Source organism: Trachypithecus francoisi, unplaced genomic scaffold, assembly GCF_009764315.1.
Source record: "Trachypithecus francoisi isolate TF-2019V2 unplaced genomic scaffold, Tfra_2.0 Lachesis_group0, whole genome shotgun sequence".
Lineage (NCBI taxonomy): Eukaryota > Metazoa > Chordata > Mammalia > Primates > Cercopithecidae > Trachypithecus > Trachypithecus francoisi.
In genome coordinates this window covers 60408186-60428788 of record NW_022681453.1, presented here as the reverse complement: position 1 = coordinate 60428788, position 20603 = coordinate 60408186, and the positions used below count along the sequence as shown (strand labels likewise).

At 42.9% G+C, this 20603-nt stretch overlaps 1 protein-coding gene across 1 annotated transcript in view; it reads left to right on the top strand.

Moving 5' to 3' along the window:
* Positions 1–20603, top strand: part of RAB7A (RAB7A, member RAS oncogene family) — an 88992-nt gene that overhangs the window by 30523 nt on the left and 37866 nt on the right. The window lies entirely within an intron of this gene.

Here is a 20603-nt window from a genome sequence, read left to right as displayed (position 1 = left end):
AAAACAAATATTGCATGTTCTCACTCATGTGTCAGAGCTAGAAAAGTAGATTTTATGAAGATAGAGCATATATTGGTGGGGAAGCAGATAGAGGATGAAGGGGGAAAAAAGAATATAAATATATTTATTACCCTGAACTGTATACTTAAAAATGATAAAAATAGTAAATTTTGTGTGTGTGTGTGTTTAACCTGAATAAAAAATATTTTTAAAAAAATGAGGGTGGAATTGAAACATTCTCAGATGTCTTAGTTTTTTTGTGCTGCTCTAACGAAATACCTTATGACTGGATAATTTATGAAGAACAGAAACTTGTTTCCCACAGTTCTGAAGGTTGGGAAGTCCAAAATCAAGGCTCTAGCAGATACGGTGTTTGATAAGTGCTTGCCCTCTGCTTTCAAGATGGTCCCTTGTTTCTGTGTCCTCACTCTGCAGAAGGAATGAATTTGCTCCCTTGAGTCCTTATATAAAGTCATTAGTCCTATCCTTACGGGTGGAGCCAGTATGGCCTAATCATCTCTTGAAAGCCCCACCTCTTTATTTTTTATTTTTGCTAGAGAGGGAGTCTCACTGTGTTGCCCAGGCTGGTGTCAAATTCCTGGGCTCAAGTGATCCTTCTGCCTGGGCCTCTCAAAAGTGCTGTGGTTACAGGTGTGAGCCACACCTCTTAATCCTGTTGCACTGGGGATTAAGTTTCAGAATGAATTTTGGAGGAACACAAACACTAACACTACAGCACCAGATAATCAAAAGCTTAAGGAGTTTGTTACCACTAGATCCCCCTTCACGAAGGAAGTCATAAAGGTTGAAATAAAAGGACATTAGACAGGAAATCAAATCTATATGAAGATATAATCATGTCTGATAAAGGTAAATATATGAGAAATTATAAAAGCTAATACTGTTGGCCAGGCGCGGTGGCTCACGCCTGTAATCCCAGCACTTTGGGAGGCCGAGATGGGCGGATCACGAGGTCAGGAGATCGAGACCATCCTGGCTAACATGGTGAAACCCCGTCTCTACTAAAAAATACAAAAAACTAGCCGGGCGAGGTGGCGGGCGCCTGTAGTCCCAGCTACTCCGGAGGCTGAGGCAGGAGAATGGCGTAAACCTGGGAGGCAGAGCTTGCAGTGAACTGAGATCCGGCCACTGCACTCCAGCCTGGGTGACAGAACGAGACTCTGTCTCAAAAAAAAAAAAAAAAAGCTAGTACTGTTTCTGTTTTTTACATGATTTAAGAGACTAACGTATCAAGAAGTTGTTTGTGTTTTGGACACACCACATAGAGATGTAATTTTGTGGCATTAATGGCTGAAAGGTGGTGGGGTTGAAGCTGTATAGGAGCAGATTTTATATGTTGTTGAAGTTAACTTGGTATATGTTCACATCAGAGTAGTACAACTTTAGGGTGTTAAATATCACCCCCATGGTAACCAAAAAGAAAATAACTAGGATATACACAAAAGGAAAGAAAGGGGGATTAAAATGTTTTTTCTACAAAAATCAACTAAACACAAAGGAAGATAATGCAGGAAATAGGGGACAAAACAACTGTGAGACATATATAGAAAACAAACAGCAAAATGACAAAAGTTCTGCCTTATCAGTGTTTAATTTAAATGTAAATAGCTTAAACCCTACAGTCCAAAGACAGATTGGCAGAATGGATAGAAAAACATGATCCAGCTTGTTGCCATAAAAGACTCACTTTAGGCCGGGCGCAGTGGCTCAAGCCTGTAATCCCAGCACTTTGGGAGGCCAAGACGAGCAGATCACGAGGTCAGGAGATCGAGACCATCCTGGCTAACACGGTGAAACACCCCCCTACTAAAAAATACAAAAAACTAGCCGGGCGAGGTGGAGGGCACCTGTAGTCCCAGCTACTCGGGAGGCTGAGGCAGGAGAATGGCATAAACTCAGGAGGCGGAGCTTGCAGTGAGCTGAGATCTGGCCGCTGCACTCCAGGCTGGGCGACAGAGCGAGACTCCGTCTCAAAAAAAAAAAAAAGAGACTCACTTTAGATTAAAGACAAAAAAAATTTAATGTGAAAGGATGGAAAAGATACTCTGTTCATATAGTAACCAAAAGAGATCGGGGTTGCTACACTAATATCAGACAAAATATACTTTAAATCAAAAAAGTTTACAAGAGACAAAGCAGGACATTATATATTGGTAAAAGGTTTAATACAGCAAAAAGAAAAAACACATTTATACACCTAATAACAGACCACTCAAATATGTGAAGCATGACTGACAATGGAAGGGAGAAATAATTCTACAGTAGTAGTCGGGGACTTTAATGGGTAGAAGACCAGGCAGAAGATAAGTAGAGAAATAGAATGTAGTACTTGAACAATGTAAGAAACCAACTAGATCTTACAGACATACACGGGACATTCTACTCAACAACAGCAGAATGTATCTTCTTCTTAAGTAGACTTAGGACCTTCTTACCTTCTTTAGGATAGACCATACATTAGGCCAGAAATTAAGATTCAATAGATTTTAAAAAATACTATACCAGGTATTTTCTTTGACAAAATGAGATGAAGTGAGAAATCAGTAACAGAAGGAAAACTGGAAACTTTGTGTAAATTAAGTAACACCCTCTTCAAGAACCAGTGGTTAAGGGAGAAATCACAAGGGCAATTAGAAAAGAAAAAAAGGATTAGAAACAATTTAACAGAAAGAAAATAAAACATTGTAAAACCTATGAGATGCCACAAAAGCAGTGTTAAAGGAGGAAATTTATAACTATGCCTTCATTAAAATAGAAGGAAGACTTCAAATCACTAGTCTAATTTTTTACACCTTAACGAAGTAGAAAACAACAAACTCAAAGCTAGCAGAAAGAAGGAACTAATACAATAGAGATAAATAAAATAGAAAAATTCAGCAAATCCAAAAGTTAGTTCTTGGAAAAGACTAACAAAATTGACAATCTCTTACCTAGATTGACTAGGCCCGAGATCTGAATCTCAAATTCATTTACCTTTCTTTTTTTTTTTTTTTTTTTGAGACGGAGTCTGGCTCTGTCGCCCAGGCTGGAGTGCGGTGGCCGGATCTCAGCTCACTGCAAGCTCCGCCTCCCAGGTTCACGCCATTCTCCTGCCTCCACCTCCCAAGTAGCTGGGACTACAGGCGCCCACCTCGTCGCCCGGCTAGTTTTTTGTATTCTTTAGTAGAGACGGGGTTTCACCGTATTAGCCAGGATGGTCTCGATCTCCTGACCTTGTGATCTGCCCGTCTCGGCCTCCCAAAGTGCTGGGATTACAGGCTTGAGCCACCGCGCCCGGCCTCATTTACCTTTCTTTGCTCAGTTCCTGAGACTGTACTCTTTCTGCTTTGGATGATGCCATCTCCCCAACCTTGAAAGTGATAGGATTTTTTATATAGGGAACTCTGAAAATTTCTCTCACACAAAACCCTTTTGGATCTGATAAACTCATTCAGCAAAGTTGCAGGATACAGAATCAACAAAAGTTCTGTTTCTATAACATTAACAATGAACAATCTGAAAAGGAAATCGAGAAAGTAGTTATATTTACAATATCATGGAAAAGAATAAAATAGGAGTAAATTAGGTAGGAGAAAGACGTATATAGAAAGCTACAAAACACTGCAAAAAGAAATTAAAGACTTGGCTGGGCGCGGTGGCTCAAGCCTGTAATCCCAGCACTTTGGGAGGCCGAGACGGGCATATCACGAGGTCAGGAGATTGAGACCATCCTGGCTAACACGGTGAAACCCCATCTCTACTAAAAAAAATACAAAAAAACTAGCCGGGCGAGGTGGCAGGCGCCTGTAGTCCCAGCTACTCGGGAGGCTGAGGCAGGAGAATGGCTTAAACCCCAGAGGCGGAGCTTGCAGTGAGCTGAGATCCGGCCACTGCACTCCAGCCTGGGCGACAGAGCGAGACTCCGTCTCAAAAAAAAAAAAAAAAGAAATTAAAGACTTTAATAAATGGAAAGGTAACTCATGTTCATGGATTTAAAAACTTATTATTCTTAGGATCACAATACTCCCCAAAGTAAGAAATTAAATGCAGTTCTTATTAAAATCTCAATGATGGTTTTGCAGAAAATAGAAAAATCCATGCTAACATGGATATGGAAAATCATGGGATCCCCAGTAGCTAAAATAATCTTGAAAACACACAACCAAGTTGGAGGTCTCACACTTCCTGATTTCAAAATGTACTACAAAGCTACACTAGTGAAAACAGTGTGGTAATGGCAGAGGTTCATATTTGAACTGTTGGGGTTTTTCACCTTAGTATTCGTTTTTTTTTTTTTTGACAGAGTTGTGCTCTGTCACCCACGCTGGAGTGCAGTGGCATGATCTCAGCTCACTGCAACGTCCACCTCCTGGGTTCAAGCGATTCTCCTGCTTCAGCTTCCCAAGTAGCTGGGACTACAGGTGTGCACCACCATGCCTGACTTGTTTTTGTATTTTTTAGTAGCAACAGGGTTTTGCTGTATTGCCCAGGCTGGTCTTGAATCCCCGGCCTCAGGTGATTTGCTCGCCCCCACCTCCTAAAGTGCTGAGATTGCAGGTGTGAGCCACTGCACCTGGCCCAGTCCCACTCTTGTACATCCATCACCACTGCCTATTTCCAGAACCCTTCCTCATGCCAACCAGAGGCTATACAAATTAGGCAGTTATTCTCCGTTTACTTCTCCCCCAGCCATACTTGATAGAACATGGTCAGCTAAGTGCTGTGAAGAACAGTAACACAGGGTGAAGTGAAAGTGTGCCATTTTATGTAGGATGGTTGGGGAAAGATGGCATTTGAGCCACTGATGGTGCAGGAGAGGGAACAAGTGTGATATTGAGGCCAGGTGTGCTTAGCAGTTTGAAAGCAAAGCTAGAAGTACAGGAGAGGCAGAGGCACGAGATGAGTTTTTTATATTTTATTTTATTTTATTTTATTTTATTTTTTATTTTTTATTTTTTTTGAGGCAGAGTCTCGCTCTGTCTCCCAGACTGGAGTGCAGTGGCGCAATCTCGGCTCACTGCAAGCTCCGCCTCCCGGGTTCACGCCATTCTCCTGCCTCAGCCTCCCGAGTAGCTGGGACTATAGGCGCCCGCCACCTCGCCCGGCTAGTTTTTTGTATTTTTTTAGTAGAGACGGGGTTTCACCATTTTAGCCAGGATGGTCTCGATCTCCTGACCTCGTGATCCGCCCGTCTCGGCCTCCCAAAGTGCTGGGATTACAGGCTTGAGCCACCGCGCCCGGCCTATATTTTATTTTTAAAATAAAATATTTTTATTTATTTTAAAAACAAACTTTTTTTTTTTTTTTGAGGCCAAGTCTCACTGTGTTGCCCAGGCTGTAGTATAGTGGCATGATCTCACTGCAACCTCTGCCTCCTGGGTTACAAGCAATTTCTCCTGCCGCATTCTCCCGAGTAACTGGGAATACAGGTGCCCACCACATGCCCAGCTAATTTTTGTATTTTTAGTAGAGATGGGGTTTTACCATGTTGGCCAGGCTGGTCTTGAACTCCTGACCTCAAGTGATCCGTCTGCCTCAGCCTCCCAGAGTGCTGGGATTACAGGCATGAGCCACTGCGCCTGGCCTAAAAGCAATATTTTTAAGAAAATAGAGACAAGGTCTTGCTGTGTTGCTCAGGCTGGTCTCCAACTCCTGGGCATAAGCAGTCTTCCTGCCTCAGCCTCCCAGAGTGCTGGAATTACACTTCTGAACCACTGTACGCAGCCTATTTTATTTTTTGTATTTTTAGAGTCAGGGTCTTGCTCAGTCATCCAGGCTGGAGTACAGTGGTGCGATTGTAGCTCCCTCTGACTTCAAAGTTCTGGGCTCAAGCCGTCTACTCTCCTTGGTTTCCCAAATCACTGGGATTATAGGTGTGAGCCACCACACCTGGCTAATTTTAAAATTTTTTTGTAGAGACAGCGTCTCACTATATTGCTTAGGCTGGTTTTGAATTCCCAGCCTCAAATGATCTTCCTGCCCTGGCCTGTCAAATCGCTGGGGTTAAGGTGTGAGCCACACACCCCAGCGTTTGGTTTTTAAGTTCTGCTTGTTTGTAGTGACATTCATCAAGAGTGAATGACTTTAAAACAACAATGAAAAATCTTTAGGGGTTTTTACTCTTGGGCAAGCATGCTTCTGTCTCTGAGCATTAGTTTTCTCATTTATCAGATAAAAGGGTTTGGAGTAAATAATAATGTTCTGGTTGTGGATAGAACTCTTGAGGGTTCCCTGAACATGATCCTTTGGTAGCATTGGATTGCTCTTGGCCATCCGAGGAATAGCTGTGTTTTATTTGTTTTTTACTTAAGATTTCACATATGCGTTCATTTGAAATGTTTCTGTTGGCACAAAGAAACAAAATCCCTGGCTCAGAGTTTTAAGGGGACTTACGGTTCTAATGCTACTCAGGCTTTGGTTAAGTAGTAAACAAACTACAGCTTGTTTTTAAGTTCAGTGAAGATCTTCAACCTACAGCCCCTCTGTTTTACAAATGAGTAAGATCCGTATCTTCTGTTCAAATTGTTTTTCCAAAGAAAGCCAAATGCGTCATAAGCTGGTGTGGCCGTGAAATATGATTTCAGTTAACATTGAGATTGTTGGCCGGGCGTGGTGGCTCAAGCCTGTAATCCCAGCACTTTGGGAGGCCGAGACGGGCGGATCACGAGGTCAGGAGATCGAGACCATCCTGGCTAACACGGTGAAACCCCGTCTCTACTAAAAAATACAAAAAACTAGCCGGGCGAGGTGGCGGGCGCCTGTAGTCCCAGCTACTCGGGAGGCTGAGGCAGGAGAATGGCGTAAACCCGGGAGGCAGAGCTTGTAGTGAGCTGAGATCCGGCCACTGCACTCCAGCCTGGGCGACAGAGCGAGACTCCGTCTCAAAAAAAAAAAAAAAAAAAAAAAAAAAAAACATTGAGATTGTTGAGTAGCTACAGGGAAACTGAAAATTTACATTCTAAGGCAAATGTGTTAACCTAAGAGGAATAAAATTAAGTAGACTGTGTATTAGCTCCTCATAGTGTGGCAGGAATTCAGTGTTAATGGTGGAAAACCCGCAGGAGCTTAATGTGGTAGGTAAGGAAGGTTTATGTTAGTTCCTTTCCCCAATTGTCCCGGTGGCTGTGCATTGCCATCTCAGGTCAGCTTCTAGCCACGACTACCTAAAAGTTGTCAGAGGGAGGCTGTGCATTGGATGATCTTGTGAGGCAGGCGGACATCTATTGTGCCAAGATCTTGTGGGCCCAGTTTGAGAATGGGTTTTCCGTTTTAGTCACTTTACACCTCCTTTGCAGGAATGTAACTTTTGAAATAGAAGCAAAGTGTTGCGAAACCTTTGACATTCTGTTCTTTAGCACTTCCTCCTCAGCCTGAAGAGCTCAGCTTTTGCTTGGGCATTACAACACCCCATGGTACCTGAACCTCAAGTAAGGTCTGTTAGGTTTTCATATGTGCCCGTGTATGATGGTGACTTTTTTTTTTTTTTTCTGAGACAGAGTTTCACTCTTGTTGCCTAGGCTGGAGTGGAGCGGCGCAACCTCTGCCCCCCGGGTTCAAGCGATTTCTTCTGTCTCAGCCTCCCAAGTAGCTGGGATTATAGGCATGTACCACCACACCCAGCTAATTTTGTATTTTTAGTCACCGTGGAGATGGGGTTTCTCCATGTTGGTCAGGCTGGTCTCTAACTCCCGACCTCAGGTGATCTGCCTGCCTTGGCCTCCCAAAGTGCTGGGATTGCAGGCGTGAGCCACCGTGCCCAGCCTCGATGATGACTTATGAGTCAATTTGACTGGGCCTCAGATGCCCAGATACTTGGTCAAACATTCTGGATGTGTCTGTGAGGGTGTTTCTGGATGAGATTCGGTAGACTGAGTGAAGGTGACTGCCTCCCCAGCGTGGGTAAGCCTCATCCACAGGAGGCTGAATAGAGAAGGAGGCTGAGCAGGAGAGTGTTCCTTTCTCCACCTGACCGTGCTTGAGATAGAGCATAGGTGTTCTTTGCCCTCTGGTCTCGAGGCTCCGACTAGAGCTTAACACCGTCAGCTCTCCTGATTCTCAGACCTCCCGACTACAGGTCATGGGACTTCTCAGTCTACATAATCCTGTGAGCCAATTCCTTGTAATAACTCTCTTTATATGTAATCTATTGGTTCCGTTTATCTCTGGAGAGCCCAGATACTGCAGCAGTAATAGAGTCACTTTTTCCCAGAGATAGGTTTTATCTTGGAGGATTCTTTTTTTTTTTTTTTTTTTTTTTTGAGACAGAGTCTCGCTCTGTCGCCCGGGCTGTAGTGCAGTGGCCTGATCTCAGCTCACTGCAAGCTCCGCCTCCCGGGTTTACGCCATTCTCCTGCCTCAGCCTCCCAAGTAGCTGGGACTACAGGCGCCTGCCACCTCGCCCGGCTAGTTTTTTGTATTTTTTAGTAGAGACGGGGTTTCACCATGTTAGCCAGGATGGTCTCGATCTCCTGACCTCGTGATCCGCCCGTCTCGGCCTCCCAAAGTGCTGGGATTACAGGCTTGAGCCACCGCGCCCGGCCCTCTTGGAGGATTCTTATATCTCTGTTTCACAAACAGTTCCTACAATGTAGAGTGCTAATAGTTGGTTTGTGAGTACCCCTTAGATACACTGGGATGAGCAATAAGGTCAGTGCTGTCACCTAACCGTCTGTTGATTGTCAAGCCTTTGTGTGGAAGCAAGGAAATTCATCTAGCAAGCATAACATCCAGAGGCCAAGCCTGGAAGTGTAAGGTGGATAGGTTTTTGGCTAGCAAGAGCTACAGAAAAACACTCAGCCTCTAGCTTAAACTGAGTTATAAACATATGAACTAGTGTAGACCTTGAAATCTTTTCTGGTCGAATCCTCTTTGTAGGGGTACCTAGGCAAAATCATGTCATTTCACTGCCAGTCCCATAGCGACTTCAGTTAAGGTATAGACCTATATAAAGTGTTTTATCCCTTAAAAAGCATCATCACCCATTTGCCTGTGGAATCCTCCCTACAACCCTAAGAGGTGGAGAGGAAGCTTTTCTTACAGATAAGGATGGAAATGTACAGACGCATGAATTTGTTTCTAAAGCTAAGTAGAAGCAAGAGTACCGAGGAGTCAGATTTTTCCAGCCCCCAAATCCTTGGCATAAGTGTATAAAAAGTAAGCACAGCTGTTCTTGGGGTTTCTTAGCCTGTTGCCTCCTCCCCATGTTAAAATTCTGGCCTTTATTCTTCGAAGATAATCTCTGTACCCGGTTGAGGATTCAACATCTAGGTATCCTCTTTGGGAGGCGTTCTTTAAGCCCTCATATAATGGGTTAGATTCCTGATCATCTCTAGCCCCTTATTTTGTGTTGAGAGTTTCTTTTGATTACGAAGTCATACATACTCATTGTTTCAAAACTTAAAATACAGCAAACCATAGTCAAAAGTCCTCTATACCCCCCCCATCCCACTTGGAGGATGAAGTCTTGACTATTCCTATGACATCACACATATATTGCCATTTTCCTGTCTGCTTATCTAGGGTTTCCTTAAACCAAACTTGAAGTAGGGAGACTATCTGGGTCATCTTTGCATCTCTAGCAGTTGGGCTGGTGCAGGTGCTTGGGAAATGAATCTGTGCTAAGATCACCAGCCTCTGAACAGGCCTTATGTACCAAGGTCTGTGTCCAGATTGGCATGACCTCTGAATTAACAGTCCTTTATTTAGATCTTCAGGACTGAGTTCTCTGCCACAGATAGATTTGCCTTCTGGAAAAAGGCACCGCTCCTCTAGAGCAGCACCTGTCAGCCTATAAATCCTGTTTTGAAAATTGGAATTTTAGTTAAATTACAGGGACAGAGTGTGATTGTATATAACTTAATTAACATATTGAAATAGGGATGTGAATAAGACTGCTTTAGGCATTACTGAGAAGCAACCAAGCATTTAATGTTTTTATTTATATGTGTGCCTGCCAAACTGGCACCAGCCCCATCAAGATGTCTATGGTGCACTTAACTGTGCAGAAGGTGTGGAGCCTTTACATTTCCTCCCCCTGGACTTGGCACCATGTTTGCACATTTTGCCAGTTATCTTAAAGTGGGATTTTAAATCTATTGTAAAACAAAAATAAACTTTATGATACTTAATGCCACTGAAATACACACTTAAAAATGGTGAAAAAGGTAATTGTTATATATATTTTACCACAGTAATTTATATAGGAATACTTTCTATAACTTTATGCGAATAAATTTGAAAACCTGGAGGGGAAATTCTGCTGGCAGTGTTGAACTATGGGGTCAGTTTGTTCTAGGCTACAGATAGACTTTCCTGTGTGAAGATTAAACATGAAAAAGGCTAAGGAGGTGGGACAAGGGAAAAGAAAAGTGGAAACTTTAAGGGTTCCTGCTAACTCTTCCCAAGGAATTGGAAGGAATGTTTACTAAATGTTCCATTCCCTTTTAAGCTCTCCTTCCCCAACACAGTTAACCAAGCAAACTGTTATTTATTCTTTATAATAAGATCCCTCACCGTGACAGTTTTTCTTAACCTCCTCAAGTCTTATCACCCCCTACTTCCCACCATGACCCCTAAAATGGAAGTGATTATATGAAGACCTGAAGGATTACTTAAATCTCAATGAGTATTGAGTGCCTTCTGGGAGTGGGGAGTGAGATGGGGTGAGTTACTGGTCAAACAAACCTGAAGTACTTTGGAAGGTTTGGTTTGGGGCATTTCTAATTGTTGAAGTTACCTGGACCCCACTCCAGTAGGAGAGCCTGAGGGTAGAGATTAGAAGCAGAATCTGTTTAGCTAGATTAGGATCCAATGAGAGCTTCTGCCCCAACTGTCCTGTTCAGAAAGCCACTCCTCCTCTAATATGGAATAGCTGTTGCAGTTGATTTTGAAAAAATGTCAAAAATACACAAAGCAAAGAGACTCAGTGTAAAAGATACACTCTCCTACCTACTTTCAACAGTTAGCATTTTTCTGTATTTGCTTTATCTCTTCTTTCGTTTAAACTACTACAAAGTAAATTAGACCTCATGATACTTCACCTGTAAATGCTCTCAAGTCCTTTAATCTAGAATGTGGTCCCTCCTTCCCTTTTTCTGTCATTATCTTTACTTTTGGAAAGATCAAGCCAGTTGTCCTAACAGAGTGTTCCATATTCTAGGTTTGTCTCAGTGCATCTTTTGATGTTTGATGTATTTATACATCCCCACTCTTTCTCGTGAAGTGGAAGTTAGGTCTGAAGGCTTGAGTACATTTAGCTTTCATATATATATTATATATATGAATATAACATATATGTGAATATAATATATAATATATACAATATATATATAATATATACACAATTCTATTGTATATAATATATACAACATTATATATTATATATACAATATTGTATGTAATATTGTATATAATATATTTTATATATATATTTTTTGAGACAGAGTCTTGCTCTGTCACTCAGGCTGGAGTGCAGTGGCGTGATCTCGGCGCACTGCAAACTCCACCTTCCGAGTTCACGCCATTCTCCTGCCTCAGCCTCCCAAGTATCAAGACTGTGCCTGGCTAATTTTTTTTTTGTATTTTTAGTAGAGACGGGGTTTCACCGTGTTAGCCAGGGTGGTCTCAATCTCCTGATCTCGTGATCTGCCCGCCTCAGCCTCCCAAAGTGCTGGGATTACAGGCGTGAGCCACTGTGCCCGCCCTAGCTTATATATTTTTAACAAGAATACTTCATTAGGTACCTCATAATGTCTGATTGTTCCAGTATTAGAGATAGTAAGTTTAATCATGGTATTAAGGTAGTCACAGCCATATCACTGCATTGTAAAGATACTTTTCCTTGCCCTACACCCATTCCTGTGTGATTAGGAAGTGCTCTGTGGGGTAATACTTTGGCGCCATGTGGATCTTTAAGTTTCCCACCCATCTTTCACCTATGGTATCACTTAACGATCTTTACCTGAATCCCTTTATTAAATATTGCAAAATTATTTTTTATTTCAATCATTTTAAATATATTCCTTCTACTGGCATTCACCTGTTAGATTCCCCCCCTCCTTTTCAACTAATGCAGTTCCTACTTAAAAGACAGGATACATTGTTTTCCTCTACCTACCTATTTTCAGAGTGTATTGTTAGAAGTATTCATTCATCTTTAATGAAATTGTTTTGTTCATCAGATTATTTCAGGAGAGCAAGCAACAAGTGAGCAAAATAATTTGGGCCTGGCAGGATTACAGAGGTCAAAAGGGAGGGCAGATGAGAAGCTGTGAGCTCTGCCACAGAGATGGCAGCCTTTTCCCTCCCATTTAGCTGGGCTGGAAATGAGCTCCCTGTGACTCCTCTCTGTCCTTCCCCGGCTCCTCCCAGTCACCTCAGTGTGAGTGATGAGTAGTGCGGTAACAGCCTTGACCACATACCACATTTCTGTCCTGTAATAGCTTTGCTACTCACAACTTTCTCACTGTGCCAGAATCAGTGCCTGTCCAGTACCTTTGCCTTTTCTACCTCTCTTCTGCCAGCGATACTGTGTTTAAGTCGAGTGACCTTCCTGTCCTTCCTCACCATCCCTGCTTCTTACACTTACCCATACTCTTACTGAATCAACTTGCCATTACTCTTGCTAATTCAACTCAAATAATACAATTAAACACCTCCTAAAATGAAGAAATCCCCTAAATCTTCAGTTAACCTCTTTGTCTTAGTTCCTTTGGGCTGTTGTCACAAAATATCTTAGACTGGATAATTTGTAAACAACAGAAGTTTATTGCTCACAGTTTGGAGGCTGAGAAAGTCCAAGATCAGGGCTCCAATAGATTCACTGTCTAGTGAGGGTCACACTTCTGGATGGTTCCTTTTATGTGTCCTCACATCGTGGAAGGGGCGAGGTGGCTCCCTGCAGCCACTTTCCTAAGGGCCCTAGTCCCATTCACAAGGTCCCTCCCCTTCCTGACTTAATCACTCCCCTAAAGGCCCTACCCCCTCTTTTTTTTTTTTTTTTGAGATAAAGTTTCTCTCTTGTCGCCCAGGTTGGAGTGCAATGGCGCAATTTTGGCTCACTGCAACCTCCGCCTCCCAGGTTAAAGTGATTCTCCTACCTCAGCCTCCTGAGTAGCTGGGATTACAGGCGCGTGCCACCACTCCCGGCTAATTTTTGTTATTTTTAATAGAGATGGAGTTCCACCATGTTGACCAGGCTAGTGTCAAATTCCTGACCTCAGGTGATCCACCTGCCTCAGCCTCCCAGAGTGCTGGGATTAAAGGCGTGAGCCACTGCACCTAGCTAGGCCTCACCTCTTAATACTCTCACCTTGGGCCTTAGGCTCCAACATACAAATTTTTCAGGGACATTAACATTCAGACCAGAGCAGCCCCTCTACTTAGATGTGCACTAGTGTAAAAATTAACACAAACTCTGATGTGCTTCACTGAATATAGGGACTCAAACATGGCACCCTCAACATATAAAATCAGTATGTTTGCCAAATTGCATCTCTGCAGAGGACAGAATCTGAACCAGTCACAGTAAGTTTCAAACAATGAAACCAAGTAAATACGTTACTCAACAATAAATTAGGACACCCAAGAAGTCCTGGGTAACCACTGTCATGGGAAACAGAAGACGAGTCTTTCACTAGGGCAGAAGGCATAAAATTGGACTAAATTTATTGTATGGTTCTTTTCTGGGTTCATGATTTTAAAATCAACTGCCAAGAAGGTTTGAAAATAAAAATCAAAAGTCAACCATGATTTTCTTGGGGGAAGAGAAAGCAGCTCCTGAACCAAAGATCACTGTCTACACTGGCAGAGCACATCCTATAGGAATGATCATACGTTTTTGTTTCTTTCTTTCATTATTTTTTATTTTTTATAGAGATGGCAGTGCAGATCCCATAGGAATGATTATGTGTGTTTGTTTTTCTTTATTTTTTTGCTTTTTAGAGATAGAGTTTCACCAGGTTACCCAGGCTGATTTTGAACTCCTGGACTCAAGTATTCCACCCGCCTCAGCCTCCCCAAAGTGCTGGGATTACAGACATGAGCCATCGTGCTTGGTCTGGGTCATATGTTTAACTCTTTGAGGTACTGCCAGACTGTTTTCCAAAATGACTGCACCACTTTACATTTCCACCAGCGGTGTAGAAGAGTTCTAATTTCTCCACATACTCGTCAAAACTCATTATCTGTTTTTTTTATTTTTATTTTTATTTTTTATTCTAGTGGTCCTAGTTGGTATGAAGTGGATTCTCCTTTCTTTTGACCAACACTAGGGTCTGATTTGCCCTGATACCATCTCTTGCTGCAGCCTTCATGCCTAGTACGTGATGCTGCTTCACCCTGCTGCGTGTTGGCATTCAGGTTTGACTTAAAATCCGAGGGCTCAGCCTCTGCTCTGAATTGTCCCTTCAGTCAGGTGTTTGCAGCTAATCTCCTGAGGAGTTGCTGGGTTTGAGTCACAGAATACAAGAGGGATGCCCCTTCTGGGATCTGGGGGTTGGAAAAGTGTGGCAAGACAGGTTTAAGATAGAAGAGGAAGTCAAGTGTAGCAAGTGAACACATAGACCTGAGCTGTGGGAGCCTCGGAAGGGATGTGGGGCCAAGATCTTGGAGGGCCTGAGGAATTAGCCCAAGGAGCTTTGCTTTCAGTAGCTGCTCCTGTGTGTAGCAAAGCAAGCAGAAGTAGAGTGAAGGGAGTCTGGAGTAAGGAAGTAAATCAGGAGTCAAGAAGTAATAATGCAACTAGGATTGTGGAAATGTAAAGAGGTTAGGGAAAGATTTGTATGGCTAGGGCTAAACCAGATGTGATAGTTGGGGTAAAGGGACATAGGAAGTGATTTTTTTGGGTATGAGAACAGGAGGTGGTGTTTCTCTTGGGAAGGACGGATGGGATAAGTGGAAGGTTTCTGTCTAATGGGACTTCAGGTGCTAACATAACACAAGGCAGACATTTGCAGCAGAGAATTAAGAAAAGCTGAAGCTGGAATCCGGATTCAGCAATCGTGAATGCAGTGAGAACTGAGACAATGCGGAGTGGCTGCTTCTTCCATGTCGTCCCCTTAGATATTTGCAGCCTCCTGGCCTCTGACTATACCTTTTTTTTTTTTTTTTTCAAAGAACAGCTTCATTGATTGAAATATAATTGCCATACATGTTGAAACTGTACACTTTGAGTTTTGACATATGTACATATGAATACATACCATTCACAGATGGTATGTATTGTGTGAAACCATCACCACAATCAAGGGAATGAGCAAATCCATTACCCTGAAGTATCCCAGTATTTCTTTGTAATTCGCCCTCCTGCCTGCTGCCCTTCCTTACCCCTCTCCAGGTAACCACTGATCTGCTTTCTAGTTTGCATTTTCTGGTATTTTGTATAAGTGGAATCTGTATATATACTTTATATACTGTGTATTTATTGGGTGGGGGAGTATCTGGCCTCATTCGACATTATTATTTTATCTGTGCTGTATGTATCTGTAGTTCATTCCTTTTTGTAGCTCAGTGGTATTTCATGGTATAGCTGTATCACAATTCGATTAGCTTTTCTGTTGATAGACATTTGGATTGATTGACGTTTCTGGCTGTTACAACAAAAGCTTCTGTGAACACTGGTGCACAAGTCTCTGTCTAGATCTGTGTTTTCGTTTCCCTTGGGTAGGTAACTGTTTCGGAGGGGAATGGTTGGGGCATATGGTAGGCATATGCTTTAACTTTGTTTAAAAAGTTAAAATACTTAATACATCATAAAATTCCCCTATATAAAATGTGCGTTTTTTGTTTTGTTTTGTTTTGTTTTTGGAGACAGGGTCTCATTCTGTTGCCCAGGCTGGAGTGCAATAGTGTGACCACAGCTCACTGCACATTCGTCCTCCCAGGCTCAGGTGATCCTTCCACCTCAGCCCCACGAGTAGCTGGAACTAAGGGCACACGCCACCACACCTGGCTAAATTTTTTTTTTTTTGGTAGAGACAGTGTCTCACTTTGTTGTCTAGGCTGCTCTCAAACTCCCAGCTTCAGCCTTCCCGCCTTAGCTTCCCAAAGTACTGGGATTATAGGCGTGAGACACTTCGCCCAAAGTGTACAGTTCAAATATTCACAAGGTTATACAACTGTCACCATCTAATTACGGAACCTTTTCTTTTCACCTTTCCATTCCTTTTCCTTTTCCTTTTCCTTCTCCTTTCCCTTTCTTTTCCTTTCCTTTCTTTTCCTTTTTTCTTTATTTCCTTTTTTTTTTTTTAAGGAAACAGAGTCTCACTCTCATGGAGCTGGGACTACAAGTGTACACCACCACACCCAGCTGATTTTTGTATTTTTTGTAGAGACAGGATCTTGCCATGTTGCCCAGGATTTCCTCAAACTCCTGGGCTCAAGTGATTTGCCTGTCTCAGCTTCCCAGAGTGCTGGGATTACAGGCATGAGCCACCGCACCCGGCCCAGAACATTTTCATCACCCAAAAGTATATATCTAACTTTTAAAATGGTTTTCCATTTCACATTCTCACCAGCAGTGTACGGGAGTTCCATCTGCTCCATGTCCTTGCTAACACAACATGGTCATTTAAAAATTTTTTAGCCTTTTTTTTTTTTTTTAGACAGAGTCTCGCTCTGTCGCCCAGACTGGAGTGCGGTGGCCGGATCTCGTCTCACTGCAAGCTCCGCCTCCCGAGTTCACGCCATTCTCCTGCCTCAGCCTCCCGAGTAGCTGGGACTACAGGTGCCCGCCACCTCGCCCGGCTAGTTTTTTGTATTTTTTAGTAGAGACGGGGTTTCACCGTGTTAGCCAGGATGATCTCGATCTCTTGACCTCGTGATCCACCCCTCCGGCCTCCGAAAGTGCTGGGATTACAGGCTTGAGCTACCGCGCCCGGCCAAAAAATTTTTTAACCTTTCTAAAAGGTGTGTGATGGTGTCTCATTATGTGTTTAATTTGTGTTTCCCTAAAGAGTAGCAATGTTGAACAGACATCTTTTCACCTGCTTATTCTTTGGTGAAGTATCTGTTAGATCTTTTGCCCACTTATTTTATTGGGTTGGTTTTTTTCTTACTGTGTTTGAGAGTTCTTTGTATATTCTGATTACAAGTCTTTTTGTCAGATATATGATTTCCAAATATCTTCTCTTAGTCTGTGTCTTTCCATTCTATTAATAGTGTTTTTGGAAGAGCAGAAGCTCTTAGTGTTGATGCAGTCCAATTTGTCAATCCTTCTAGGGATAGTTCTTTTTGATATGATACCTGTTAAAAGACAAAATTACAACACATTTAAAGATCTTAGTTGGCATTTATTTGCAGTTCATGAATCAGGGCAGCCTCCATTATACAAAATAGGATGAAAACTCCCAGTGGGCAGTCGCAGAAGAATGGACTTTGTAAGGTGGGAACAAGAAAACAATAATTGAAAGATAACTGATTGGTTAACATCAGGTTACTTTTTTGTAAGGATTAAAGGAGAGGGTAGTTCCTTATCATGCCTGCTAAAACTGGCTTGTTTGGATATTCTGTCTCTCTTGATTTTTTAGAAGGTCAGATAAACAATTTACTTTTGTTTTTTCTTTTTTTTTTTTTTTTTTTTTTTTTTTTTGAGACGGAGTCTCGCTCTGTCGCCCAGGCTGGAGTACAGTGGCGCAGTCTCGGCTCACTGCAACCTCTGCCTCCCGGGTTCAAACTGTTCTTCTCCTGCCTCAGCCTCCCAAGTAGCTGGGACTACAGGCGCCTGCCACCACGCCTGGATAATTTTTGTATTTTTAGTAGAGATGGGATTTCACCATGTTGGCCAGGCTGGTCTTGAACTCCTGACCTTGTGATCCGCCCACCTCGGTCTCCCAGAGTGTTGGGATTACAGTAATGAAATGAGTAAGGGTTATAAATTGAGTCTTGATATATATATCAACCAACTGTTGTTATATTTCTTGGGCAGTTAAAATCACTGAAGGTTAATCATACTTACCATGAGTATTATTCAGAACTGAGGAAGTTTTTGGAGTTTTGGAAGTTTATAAAATGCTCAGTCATCCTGTTTTTCTTCATATGTGACATTCTTAAAGCATCAACCTGTTTTAGTAATGGATAGTACTTGTACAAAGATACAGACATTTAAAGAAATATAAGGAGCCTAATTCAGCCAGAGGTAGGCAGCCGGGAAGTTAAGGCATCTAGAAGCCATGTTGCATGCAGAGGAGTTGAGAGAACCAGAGATGTGCAGTTTTGGTGATCAAGAGACTGGGTGTCTCCAAATAATGTAGGATATCACATGGGAGAAGGATTAGATTGGTACTTTGCTGCCTCACAGAAGAAGGCAGGGATAAGAATACACAGAGAGAGAATCTAGTTCCCTGCATCATTTTGCAGCTAGAATAGTTTGAAGATGAAACATTGCATAGGAGGAAGTTAATCATTATTGAAAGTGTTTGGGCAGAAACCAGGTGATGTTTCAGTGTTGTGGACCAAGTATATTGACGAATATAGAGTTGAAATAAAATTGACTTTTAAAGATTCATTGTGGGGCTGGACACAGTGGCTCACGCCTATAATCCCAGCACTTTTGGGAGGCCGAGGTGGGGAGATTACCTGAGGTTAGGAGTTCGAGACCAGTCTGGCCAACGTGATGAAACCCCGTCTCTACTAAAAATACAAAAATTTGCCGGTGTGGTGGTGGGGATCTGTAATCCCAGCTACTTGGGAGGCTGAGGCAGAAGAATCGCTTGAGCCCGGGAGGCAGAGATTACAGTGAGCCGAAATCATTCCACTGCACACTCCAGCCTGGGTAACAAAGTAAGACTCTGTCTCAAAAAAAAAAAAAAAAAAAAAATTCATTGTGGCTGAGTTTCAGGTGCTTTGGTTTTGTTCTACAACTGGCCTCACCGTTTCTAAATACATAGAATTGTAGACCATAAGAGGTCCATTACCTGATGCATGCCGCAATGCTGAGACACTGGGTTGTAGCAGAGAAAGAGTTGTGTGTGTGTTGGGGGTAGGGGGAGGTGTTGGAGACAGGATCTCGCTCTTGTTATCCAGACTGGAGTACAGTGGCAGGATCATAGTTCACTGGCTGCAGCCTTGAACTCCTAGGCTCAGGACATTCTCCTGCCTCAAACTCCTGAATAGCTGGGACTACAGGTACAATACCATGCTTGGCTAATTGTTGTGGGTTTTTTTTTTTTTTTTTTTTTTTTTTGAGACAGTCTCACTCTGTTGCCAGGCTGGAGTGGCGCAATCTCGGCTCACTGCAACCTCCGCCTCCCGGGTTCAAGCAACTCTCCAGCCTCAGCCTCCCAAGTAGCTGAGATTACAGGCGCATGCCACTACGCCCAGCTAATTTTTTTGTATTTTAGTAGAGATGGGGTTTCACCATTTTGGTCAGACTGGTCTCAAACTCCTGACCTCAGGTGATCCACCCACCTCAGCCTCCCAAAGTGCTGGGATTACAGGCGTGAGCCACTGCACCCAGCTTTGGCTAATTTTTTATTTTTTGTAAAGATGGGGTCTTGCTGTATTGCCCAGGCTGGTCTCAAAACTCCTGTCTCCCAAATTGTTGGGATTACAGGTGTGCTACCGTGCCCAGCCGAGAAAGAGGTTTAATCATAGGGCCACCACATGAGCAGATAGGAGAGAACTGCACATCCATTTCCCTAGGGAGTTTGGGGCTGGGGTTTCTAAGGGTTTTAAGTGGGCCGAAGTGTGAAGATGGTTGATTGGTCAAAGAGTGCAGAGTGAAGTCATGGGACAGGGAGAAAAGCTGTATTATGCTGTTCATGTTCCTCCATGGGGGTCTTCAAACTGGTTGCTGGAATTGGGGTCTGATACACATCTTTTTTTTTTTTTTTTTTTTTTGAGATGGAGTCTCGCTCTGTCGCCCAGGCTGGAGTGCAGTGGCCAGATCTCAGCTCACTGCAAGCTCCGCCTCCCGGGTTTACGCCATTCTCCTGCCTCAGCCTCCCGAGTAGCTGGGACTACAGGCGCCCGCCACCTCGCCCAGCTAGTTTTTTGTATTTTTTAGTAGAGACGGGGTTTCACCGTGTTAGCCAGGATGGTCTCGATCTGACCTCGTGATCCGCCCGTCTCGGCCTCCCAAAGTGCTGGGATTACAGGCTTGAGCCACCGCGCCCGGCTTGATACACATCTTAAGCGATCCTTAAATAAAAGCCTTGTGATTCTAATATCAGAGATACTGTCTATAGGAACAGTGGGGACGCAAATTTTTACACAGCCTTATGACCCTGATGTTAGAAATCCTATCTCTAGGAACAATGGGGTTGCAAAACATCAGACTTGTAGCAACAAGGAAAGGGGCCAAAGTGCACTCTGATTAATGCTTTGTTGTAATTACATTTCTATCCAGAACCCAGCAGGCCTTTTTTGTCAACTCTGGAGGAGGTTTCAGAATTGTGTAGATGCCCTTGTCCAGGAAGAGTTGTGAAGTAACTAGTGGAATATAGCCACTGAGGTTTCCAGTTTAACACTTACAAAGCCACAGGACACAATCATGTACTTACTAGCTTGTAGATAACTGAGATGGCCTCCTTTTGAAGTAAGAAAGTCTTTGCAGTTTTGTCTGTAGGTCATCCCCAGCACCTAGCTCAGTAATGGACACTTCATGG